Source organism: Hylobates moloch, unplaced genomic scaffold (genome assembly GCF_009828535.3).
Source record: "Hylobates moloch isolate HMO894 unplaced genomic scaffold, HMol_V3 SCAFFOLD_34, whole genome shotgun sequence".
In the NCBI taxonomy this organism is placed as follows: Eukaryota; Metazoa; Chordata; class Mammalia; order Primates; family Hylobatidae; genus Hylobates; species Hylobates moloch.
The window spans coordinates 1835049-1846355 of record NW_026652309.1 but is presented as its reverse complement, the minus strand read 5'-3'; the positions used below and the strand labels follow the sequence as shown (position 1 = coordinate 1846355).

The 11307-nt window shown below is 49.2% G+C and overlaps 1 protein-coding gene across 5 annotated transcripts in view; it reads left to right on the top strand.

The window, feature by feature from the left end:
* The window catches only part of LOC116463375 (phosphatase and actin regulator 3), a 272708-nt gene that overhangs the window by 99343 nt on the left and 162058 nt on the right, over positions 1-11307 (top strand). The window contains exon 1 of one of the 5 annotated variants that reach the window (XM_058434607.1): positions 1626-1718. The exons of the other annotated variants lie outside the window; for them this stretch is intronic. The gene's annotated coding sequence lies outside the window, so the exon portion shown is untranslated. Of the gene's footprint in view, positions 1-1625; positions 1719-11307 lie in introns of those variants that run through there. 5 annotated transcript variants of the gene reach the window in all.

Below are 11307 nucleotides of genomic sequence, written 5' to 3'. Positions count from 1 at the left end.
CCCCCTTCTCCTCCCTGTTCCTCCCCCTTCTCCTCCCTGTTCCTCCCCCTTCTCCTCCCTGTTCCTCCTCTTCCCCGTCTTCCTCCCCTTCCTATTCTTTTCCCTCTTCCCTTCCCCCTCCTCCCCTCCACTTACCCTCTCCCTCCCTGTCCTTCTCCCTCTTCCCAATTAGTTGTATTGAGGCTGTACCTTGTGATAGGCACTTTGGGTAGCTCTCTTATCTCATGTCACACCATCCCTGGGGAAGGGTACCCCATTGTACAGGTGGGTACACAGAAGAGGAGAGAGATGCCCCCACTACAATGTGCTGGGAGCGGAATTTGGACCTGAGTCCAGCTTCCCCATCACCTGAAGGAAGAATCTGGGCTCCCGTGGTGTCAGGAGGCAACTGCCTCTTCATAGCAAAGCTTCATTCGTTCAGTTCCTGGCTCCGGGCTACTGCCCCTGTCTCTGAGGGTCAGAGAGGTGAAGTCCCCTGCCTGGGCTCAGATGGTTATGGAGTGGGGGTCCTGGTTCAGACCCACGGCTGTCTTTCTTGCCAGCAGCACTTCTCTCTTTGGGGTGATTTTTCCCCCAGGGGACACTGCAGTGCCTGGAGACATTCTGGTTGTTATAGCTGGGGTGGAGGGTGCTTCTGGCCTCTGGCATGTTGCTGTCAGGGATGCAGCTAAACCTCCTACAATGCACAGGACAGCCCCCAACACAGAGAATTGTGTGGTCCCAAATGTCACCGGTGCTGAGGCTGAGAAACCCTGCTCCAGGCCCCTCCCCAGCTGACCCTACGTTCCTGCACCTAAGCCAGCAGTAGACACACCTGCAGCGGCAGGTGTTGGGGCTACAGGTGAGCCTAGGTCCTCGACCTTCCCATCTGTCTGCCACCTGGGTCTGGGCCTGGGCCTGGAATAAAAGGTGCACCAAGGGTCCCTGGCTTCAGCAGTTTTTGTTTTCAGGTTGCATATCAGACTCCTTCTTGCCTCCTGAGGTCCCTTGGGGCTTGGCTCCAGGCAGCCTCCCTGATCTAAGACTTCAGCAGCCGCCTCAGGACTCTGCATGGCCAAGGTCCCCTCTGCCCCAGGTCACCAAGGTCCTCGTGGTAGCAGTGGAAGCAGGGGAAGGAGAAGAGGGGCCCTAAGAAAAACTGCAGTCCCACTAGTTCCTGGAACTTGCCTAAGGCCAGGAGAAGCTGCTGCCATTGTGGGTTCTGTATATGGGATTTAGGACTTTGGTTCAGGTGGTTTCTGCCAGGCTCTGGCCAGATGCCAGCCTAGGCAGTGTCCTGGCAGTGCTGAGTGACACATCTCGGGCACAGAGAGGAGCGGGCGCCTGGCCCTGAGCAGAGGGGAAGCTTGTTGGGGGCCAGCACTTGGTTCACTGAGCCGGACCCTCAGACCCTGGGTTGCCCTCCTCACCCCCACCCCCGCCTCAACTCTGCCTCCTGCAGCATCTGTATTTAAAAATGTTTATAGATAATAATGGTGTTCAGCCCCAAAATGCAGACAGGAGCTTCCTGACAATTGCAGTGCTGCGCTGGGTTGGAGGTTTTCTCAGGGAGCGCAGCGAGTCCCCAGGAGCAAGTGAGAGTGCCAGGGCTGTGGGGGCTCTTTGCCAATCTTGACCTTTCAGGGAGGTTTGAGAGAAAGACTCCAGAAGCCCGCGGGGAGAGCAGGGGTTCAGGGGAAGATGAAGCCCTTCATCCAGGATCCCTCTGTGACCATAAGGTGAGTTGCTTTGCCCCACGTCTCTGGTGAGGCAGAGGGCAGGGACTCTGTTTAGGGAGCCGGCTTCTTAAAGGCAAATGGTTTGCAAATTCTAGCAGCAGCAGGGCCCTAAGAGAATGGCTTTTTTTTTTTTTTTCCTTGAATCAGATGACTGCATTTGGAGTCTGGGGTGAGGGGTGGGGGCTGCCCCTCTTGGAGCCACAGATGGGTCATTTTTCTGTATCTAGGGAGTCAGACCAGGATCAGACCTGGGTTTCTGCCATAGAGTCCAGAAAGAGTCACGAAGGTCTTTTGTTTGCATGTGAATGTTATTTTAACCTATTACTTCTGGGCTAAAAATAAAAATTCCCCTCAGATGCCTTTTTGTCTCTAGATTGTGAGATCGTTTCCAGGAAATAATAGATTGTCACTGATGTGCGTTTTGACCGCATGGTGTCCTAGTCTTAAGCCAGGTTTTGTAAAAACTCAAAGCAAAGGTTTCCCACAGTGGAGATTGAAGCCTTCATTCAGTGTTAGGAACATAAGCTCCACTATCAGGAGTCATTGTCCTTCCGGGATTTCCACCACTGAACCCTGGGTGGGAGCGCGGGAGTGGGTGAGCGAGAGGGCACGCTTGGCTTTTGTGTGGTTTTACATTTGGTATCGTTTGTGGACTTTTGGTTCTGAAAAATGGTTTGCAAGTGAAGTTGGATGTCTGGAACTGGGGTCCAAGAAGGAGACGGAGAAGTGAATTCTAATTCACAGTTAATATGGGTCATGGTTAAGTTCTTGGAAGCAACATTGGTTTCCAAAGGTGCCTGCTGTGTTTTAAGCTGCAAAGTTTTATTTATTTATTTTTTTGACCCAGTGGAAAATGGCAATTCAGGATCCCAAGGACTTCAGGAGAGGTTGTCTGAATGCTAAGCCCCCTTCCCTGAAATGCTTGCTTTCTTTTTAGAGGACAGGAAATATGGGAAATGAACCGTCCTTTTGTGGAGTGTGGTTTGCGTGCTGCTCTTTGAGGAGGAATTATGGAATTACGCGCATGCATAACGATGGTAACTACATACACAATCTAAGAATAACAAATCAGAAAAATCCATGGTGAGGTTCATTCAGAAATAATCAAGAGTATATTGTTTAATTAAGGAGAGGATCAGAGGAACACAGTCCCGGAGCCAGCATTTCGCTTGTCACCTAGGTGCAACTCTCAGCAGAAGTAAGCATTCCCACTAAGATGCTCTGAAAATCTACTGCTGTTCAATCTCACAACTTTTACCCCACAAGCTGAAATCATAGGCCAGTATGAAAATGCGTTCTTTCTTCCCCATACATTTTCTTCTGTTCCTGAGCCAAGCCCATAGGTAGCTTGGCAGTTTGCAATTCTCTGTCTACACGGAATAGATACAGATTTTTTTTTCCTGTATGTTTTGGGTATTAACTCTTTGGTTGCCAAGCTGTCGAGCCCTGAGTCTATATCATACACCTTCAGTCTGTGGCTTACAGGGCTTCAACACATCGTTGTTATATAATGCAGTAGTTTTGCTTGTGGGGTGACTGTTCATATCGTGGATGCTCAGAAAATTCTATTTTTAAAGTATAAAATACCACTCTTCGGAGCAGCCTGCTCACTCCTGCCTCCCCGGGAGCCACACGCTTTGCACCGTGGAGTTGTTGGCATGAAGGCACATGACATATGGACGGGAGCGCGTTCCTCCTGTCTAGGGCCTCTCAGGACCCGAGGAATGGCTGGAGGCAGTTTCTCTCCAGTCCTGAGGTTGATGATCCGGTGGTGCTGAGCCTGTGCTGCTATTTTTAGCTTCCTTTCTTCCCTGCATCTTGACATAATTCGACATGTCGCAGCTGAATCTCATCTATTTGCAGAGCTTACCGTGTTTTGTAATCTGTGTTTTGTGGGGCAGAAATAGTCCTTGCTGGAGCATATTATATCATTATTATTCAGGGAGAAAGTTATGATACTATCAATTAACTTTAAAGATGCAAAACACAATTGATCCTTTGATTTTCTTTCTACTGCTAATTTCCTGGCTGGGAGCACCTGGCGGGTAAGCACTCCTCCTCCTTCTGCTGGACCAGAAGGCAGCAAGCAGTGGTTCTCATATCTTGGGAACCTGTATCAGAAGCACCTGGAGGGGCTGTTACAAAGGCGATTGCAGCCCCACTGGCAGAGTTTCTGAGTTAGCAGGTCTGGGTGGGGTGGGGGGCAAGTAATGTGCATCTCTCACAAGTTCCCAGGTGATGCTGACGCCGGTCCAGCACTACACTTTGAATCACAGATGGAGATCACGGCAGAGGGTTGGTAAATATTTAGGGGGTGGACGATGCCTACATGCAGAGAGCCAATTTAAGAAATATACAGATGGCGGAGCAGGAGATTTTCAGTTGTTGTGTATCCTGTCCACGCGGTTGAAGATGGACTTGATTGAAAAAGAAATTAAAGTTGAAATAAAATTAGCTGACTGAGAGGATGGCTCCTGACAATGTCCAATGCTGTAATGTTATTTAGGGAAGATGAAGCATCACGACTCAGACAACTTACTTTGAGATGGCCAACAGCACACACAGACATAAATGAAGTGCATGCACATGCACACACACGGAACTCAGCAAAATATTAATTGCGGAAACAATGGGTGTTCATACTACTCTAATTTCATACTATTTCTATTTCTAATACTTTTCTGCATAATACACATCATATTAACATGGTAAACACAATAATAGGGCTTAGGACAGCTTTTCTTGTGTGTGTGCTTAATAGTAAATCAAGATCACCCACATGTTCACAGCTGTATTGCTCTGGGTGGCGCGGGCATCGGTACTGTATTAGTCCATTTTTACATTGCTGATACAGACATACCCAAGGCTGGATAATTTATAAAGAAAAAGAGGCTTAATGGACTCACATTAAGCCTCTGGGGAGCCCTCACAATAATGGCAGAAGGTGAAAGGCATGTCTTACGTGGCAGCAGACAAGAGAGAATGAGGACCAAGCGAAAGGGGTTTCCCCTTGTAAAACCATCAGATCTCATGAGACTATTCACCACCACAAGAGCAGTATGGGGGAGACTGCCCCCATGATTCAGTTACCTCTTGCTGGGTCCCTCCGGCAACACGTGGGAACTATGGGAGCTACAATTCAAGAAGAGATTTGGGTGGAGACACAGCCAAACCGTATCAGGCACACGCATCGCTTTAGGGAGTTCTCATTTCCTTCCATTCTCCCTGATCCTTTATCTCCCTGTTCTTTCCTCCTTTCCCTTCCCTTCTCTTTCACTCCCTCCTCCCTGGCTTCCCTCTCTTCTGCTCTCCCTCCCTCCCTCCTTCCTTCTTCCTGGCCCCTTCTCCTGTCTTCTGGTGACTCTGGGTCAAAGGACTCTGGTCCAGAAGGGTTCCATGTGGGGATGTGTTGTGCTGAACCCCTATTAACCTCAGTAGGGAAGTTACCAGGTTCAAGAGGCCAAAGAAGAGACCTGGAGCCAGCAAACAAGACATGCAGTTTTATTAGGGACTTACATGCAGGGGAGAGAGTCCAGTGGTGGCAGGTTGAAGAGAACTATCTTAACATATAGAAATGGTCCAATGCTGGCAGGCTGGACAGGAGAACTGCCTTAATGTTCGGAAATGGTCCAGTGGTGGCAGGCTGGACAACATATCCACCTTCTTACAGTCTAGTGGCAGCAGACTGGGCAAGAAAACCACAACTGCAACCGCCTGCAAACATCATGCAGTTTACACGGCATTTTCATTTAGCACCCTCCCCCTAACAACTTCCACCTGGCAACCTTCATGTAACCCAAGCTTGTCCAACCCAAGGCCTGTGGGTCGCATGCAGCCCGGGATGGCTTTGAATGCGGTCCAACACAAATTTGTAAACATTCTTAAAGTGTTATGAGATTTTGTTTTTTAGCTCATCAACTATCACTAATGTTAGTGTATTTTATGTATGGCCCAAGACAATTCTTCTTTTTCTAATGTGGCCCAAGGAAGCCAAAAGATTAGACACCCCTATAGTAACCCAAAACTCGGGGCCTCAATCCCCTGTACAGCCCATGTTCCACACGACAGGCCGGAGGCTCAGATGTTTATGGTAGATAGGAACAGATCTCTGGGTGGGCCACTCCAGGATTCCCTAGTTTGGAACACACATTCAGGTGCATCTGTCATACAGGGTCATTCTAAGGGTGTGCTTAAAATATTGATGTCAGGTGTGTTTACCCTGCAGGATGCTGTGGCATATGCCCAGGAAAAAGTTGAATCATGCCAGTTATCAGTTTCCCAGGGTTTTCAGGCTGCCACCTTGTTTTTTAAATAAAGTTTTATTGGAACACACTCACACCCATTTACTTACACACTTCTCTAGCTGCTTTCCAGCAGCATAGCTGAGGCAGAGACCATAGATCCACACAACTGAAAATATTTACTTCTGGCCTGTTGCAGAAGAAATTTGCCCATCCTGATTTGTTTCTGTGGGCTGGCTCTCTTGGAGATTCCACACGTACACACATGTGCACATGTGCATACATACTCATACTAAGGACATGCAGCAAGATGTTAAGGGTTGTGGAGTCTAGAGTACATGTGATTGTTCATTGTACTATTTTTTTCTACTTTTTCACGTGTCCAAAAATTTGTAAAACATTTTGATGACTGTGGCAGTGACCACCCCAGGGTCTCTAAAGGAATGCTACAGGGGTCCAGCCCAGGTTCTCAGTCTTCAACATTTGCCTCACCCACTTGGCAGGTTAATCAAATGGGTAGATGACACAAATCAATAAAAGCATTAACAAAGCCTCCCATATATTCAAGAGCCAAACAGATATCTCAACAGACTGTTAGGGAGGCTGAGTCAACCAGGAGAAGTTTAATGTTCATAAGCTTCAGGTATCCAGCTCAGATTTACAGAGATCTTTGCCCAGGTCCTGCAAGGAGCAGACTTTGATAGGAATCAGGACTCTGGGCCAGGCATGGCAGCTCACTCCTGTAATCTCAGCACTTTGGGAGGCCGTGGAGGGCAGATCACCTGAGGTCGGGAGTTTGAGACCAGCCTGACCAACATGGTGAAACCGTGTCTCTACTAAAAATACAAAATTAGCTGGGAGTGGTGGCACATGCCTTTAAACCCAGCTACTTGGGAGGCTGAGAGAGGAGAATCATCTGAACCAAGGGGGCGGAAGTTGCGGTGAGCAGAGATTGCACCATTGCACTCCAGACTGGGCAATAAGAACGAAACTCCATTTCAAAAAAAAAAAAAAAAGAAAAAATTAATCGGCTTCTTGGCCGGACGCGGTGGCTCATGCCCGTAATCCCAGCACTTTGGGAGGCCGAGGCAGGTGGATCACTTGAGGCCAGGAGTTCAAGGCCAGCCTGGCCAACGTGACAAAACCCTGTCTCTACTAAAAATACAAAAATTAGCTGGGTGTGTTGGTGGGCACCTGTAGTCCCAGCTACTCGGGAGGCTGAGGCAGGAGAATTGCCCAAACCCAGGAGGCGGAGGTTGCAGTGAGCCAAGATCATGGCACTGCACTCCAGCCTGGGCAACAGGGTGAGACTCTGTCTCAAAAACAAAAACAAACAAACAAAACAAAACAAAAAAAAAAAAAGAAAGAAATCAGGCCTCTTAACGGAACCAAAGTCTACGGGGTCCCTGGAGTGTGTGCAAACTGTTCCAGTCACTGGGACATCAGTGTGCAAAGCCTCCTGGAGCTTAAGTGCTAGTGGAAGAGGACAGTGAATGGCACCTATAACTAGTAAGGGATCGTCCTGCATGTTAGTAATAAGTGTTGTGGGAAATGAACAGGAGAAGTAGGGGGAGGTAAGAGAAGGTATAAATGTGGTGGGCGGTAGACAATTGAGTATTACATGGAGTGTCAGGATTGGCATCATTACGGAGGTGACATTTGAGCAAAGCCGTGAAGGTGGTGAGGAAGTGAGCCACATGGATATCTGAGGCAAGAGCCTTTGGGGCAAAGAGAACCTTCAGTGAAGACGCCCCGAGTAAGAGCCTGCCTGGTGGGTTCCAGGAACAGGGAGGAGGAGCCCGTGGTGGCTAGAGTCACATGAGAATGCTGGGGAGGGAGACGGGAGAGAAGCAGGGGCATTGTAGGGAGGGGCCTCTGCCAGCACTTGGGCTTTTGCTCTGAGTGTGATGGGGGGCGCCATTGGAGGGTTTGAGATTTAATTATGATTCATCAAATAACTTGGGAACAGGCTAGTGTCCAGGGGGGCTGACCAGCCTAGCAGTCATTGCTGCAATCCAGGCGGGAAGTGATGCTAACTGGCCACAGTGAGGGTGTGGACGTGGGCACTTCTAGAGGGTGGAATGATGCAGTTGGCTGAGGGAGCAGATGGGGAAACAGGGACAGTGGAGTTTCAAGGGAGGACTCTCAGGTTCTGTCCTGAGTACCAGAAGGATAGAGCGTTGGTCCCGGCCTACGAGAGGAAGGCCGTGGTGGAGCAGGTTTCAGGGAGAGAGCAGTTCAATTTTGGCTCCAGTGAATTTGGAGCATCTATTTGACATCCGTGCAAAGATGACAAATTGGCAATTGGCTGCACAACTCTGTACTTGGGAGAGAGGTTGGGGCTGAAGCTGTGCATTTGGGAGGCCGCAGCTGAGCAGAAGCTGAATGCGCTCTCTCCCTAACTTAGTCATTTGTCTGCCACCTGTAGTCTAATTTGCCAAATACTTTCTTTTAAACCAGCTCTTTTTTTTTTTTTAATTTAAACTCATTTTAAAAGGATATCTATGTTGCATTTTTAAGTAGAAATCCAATATTGCTTACCTTTGATAAAAGGTAACCATAAAATAAAACAATGACAACAAAACAACATTTAGTTCAAGTTAGGCATAGTCTCTCACTAAGGATTTCGAGCCAGAGGGTCCTCTGTATTAACCAAACACAGAGCTCAACAAGTGTCAGATGCCAGGGTCGTCACAATACCAAACTAAGACTCTCCTCTTGAAGTTCTTGGAAGATTGGAGGGAAATTGGCAAGAAATTAGCTTCTGTTGCTTTGTCCTGGGTCCATGAATCCCTTAAAGTCCCCTTTTACCCTCTTATGTGCCTGGCCCGTAGGGAGATGCTGAGCTGAGCAGCCGTTATAGTGGGTAAAAGAAGGAAGCTTGGGGTCCAGCTTGACCCTCTGCTAGAGGTTGGGTTTGCTTTAGGACCATGTATTTTCTGAAAGGCAAACAGCAGTTTGCAAGAACGCAGAGAGGGGCGATGGCTGTTTATTCTAGAACAGACTTGGGGGATGACAACCTTGGAAAGAAAGGGTGGGATTTTTCCTGCATGGTTCTAGGATGTGGCCCTGCAGCCAGCTGGGAAGGATAAAAGGATACAAGTGGGTTGGTTTCACTTCCCTCTGGGCACAGACTTTCTCTCTGAGAATTCTCATTGGGGCTCATATATTTTAAATTAAGTAGTCTGCTCCTGAATCATCTTTCTCTGGAGCTGTTTCTTTTTTCAGTTTATATATTGGGGTCCCTTTTTGACATTATAGGCTTTCCTCAAATGCCTGGTGAGCCAGGATCGACCTTGTTCATTGCAGAATGAAGCCGCAAAGAGCTGGTGTGTGCTCACGGTGTGTTTTAGCTGGTGGGTTTTGTTTCAGGTTGCCCGGGCCTGGAGGTGGCCTTGGTGCAGAGGGTCCTTTGCAGAACCTTCTCTTTGTGGCTGGTCTGGAGGCAGGCAAGGATGCCCCTGTACTTTTTGCCTGGAGATGGGAATTGTCCATGTTATCTGCAATCCACCCTAGGCTGATGGTGAGGGAGGGAGTCTGCTGTCATAGGAAGCATGTAAACAGACTCAGGCTTCTCTCAGCACGAGAAGGGATTTTGGATATCTGAGGTCCTTCCTACTGTGGGTTTGCAGTTTCCCTCCACAACCTCACCCACAGGAATCCGGAAGTGTCTGATGCCTTTCCTGGGCTGGCAGCCCCTGGAGAGGCGGATCTGCTGAGCTGTTATGACATCGTGCCCACAACTGTGCAGGCATTTGGGAGATGCTCTGAAAATGCCAGATGAAGGGCTGTGAGGATGAAAGAATCTGCTGCTGAACACACACTGCTGGGCTCCAGGCTACTGAGCCCAACTCATTGCATGGCCCAGCATGGCCCGTGGCTCAGCACGTCCCATGGCTCAGCACGTCCCGTGGCTCAGCTCTCACTCCTTTGCTTCTGCAGGTCCATTGGTCTGGTATGTCCTCCCCACTCTTCCTAAGTTCTCTGAATTCTACTTGTGCCTCCAGGGCCCCCTCTTTCATGAAACCTTGACTCACCACCTCCACCTCTTTCCCCACCTCACCCACCACTGTCCTGCTCTTGGGACCCTGCACCCCCCCTCCTGCTGGGCCCCTGCTTCTGCCCTGCAGTGCTATGGCCCCCTTCCTGCCCAGCAGCTGGGAAGGCATCCTGAAGTGCATATGAGATCTTGCCCTGTCCCTGCCTCCCATTGCCCCTGGACCACAGCCTCTGAGATCCTGCCTGCCTTCCTCATCTTGTCTTCCATTCCTGGGGAACAGTGGCCACATAGCCAGGTGGCTGGCAACATGGACTTGGGAGACCCTACCAGCCTGGGTTTGAACACTGGCTCTACCGCTTGCTTGCTTTGTGACTTGGTTCCTCATTTTCCTCATCTGTAAGACGGTGGTGTTGAAAGGACCTGCCTGGTAGGGTTGTTCTGAAGGTTGAGATATTCAAGTGCTGTGAACACCACCCAGCACAAGGTTGGTGACTGCTCCAGGAGGGTTCACTGCCGCCATTGCCATTTTCCTGTTGATCCCGGAGTTCCGGCCACGCTGGCCTCTGCTCACGTTGCTGGAACTTGTCAGACCATCTCCCACCTCAAGGTCATTGCCTCTGCCATGCTGTCTCAGGACACTTGTCCCCTGCCTTACCATTCGGTCAGCCCATTATCCTTCGGGCCTCAGGTTGAATGTCACCTGCTGAGAGCAGCCCTCTCTGACCATCCTTTTAGAGTGGCTTCCCCACCTCACATTCCCCATTACAGTCTGGCCTGATTGTATCTGCCAGTGGGTTCTGCTTCCCCCAACCAGAACTTGCCCATCATGAGGGGGCAGCCTTGCCTGTTGTCCCCTGCACTGCATCAACACTGCCTGGACCAGAGGCCCTTGGTAACTGCCAGTTGGCTGAAAGAATGTAGGAATGAGGCATGAATAATGCAAAGATGCTGAACCATGACATGAGGGACTGTTTCATTCATGTGGCATGGGGGTGGGCTCCCGTGTGATGGTTTCCCTTCTGAATTTATAAGGTGCCCACCTTAAAGACAGGAATTCAGCTCATATCTTTTAATAGACCCTGCAAGGTATTCAGGTCCTAGGACACAGCATTTTGTTGGTTATTGAATGAGACTGAAGGGGGATGAGAAGAGTGGCCAATAGCATGGAGCTGGGGCCTAACTGCACACATGTGGTCTTGGTCCCCAGTATTTATTAGCCAAGTGTCCTTGGCCAACTTCATTTTATGCCACAATACCTCAGTCTCCTCATCTATACAATGGGAATAATAATAATACTTTTTCTAGAGTTGGAGGGAGGATTAAATGAGTCAGTTACGTTTAAAGTCCT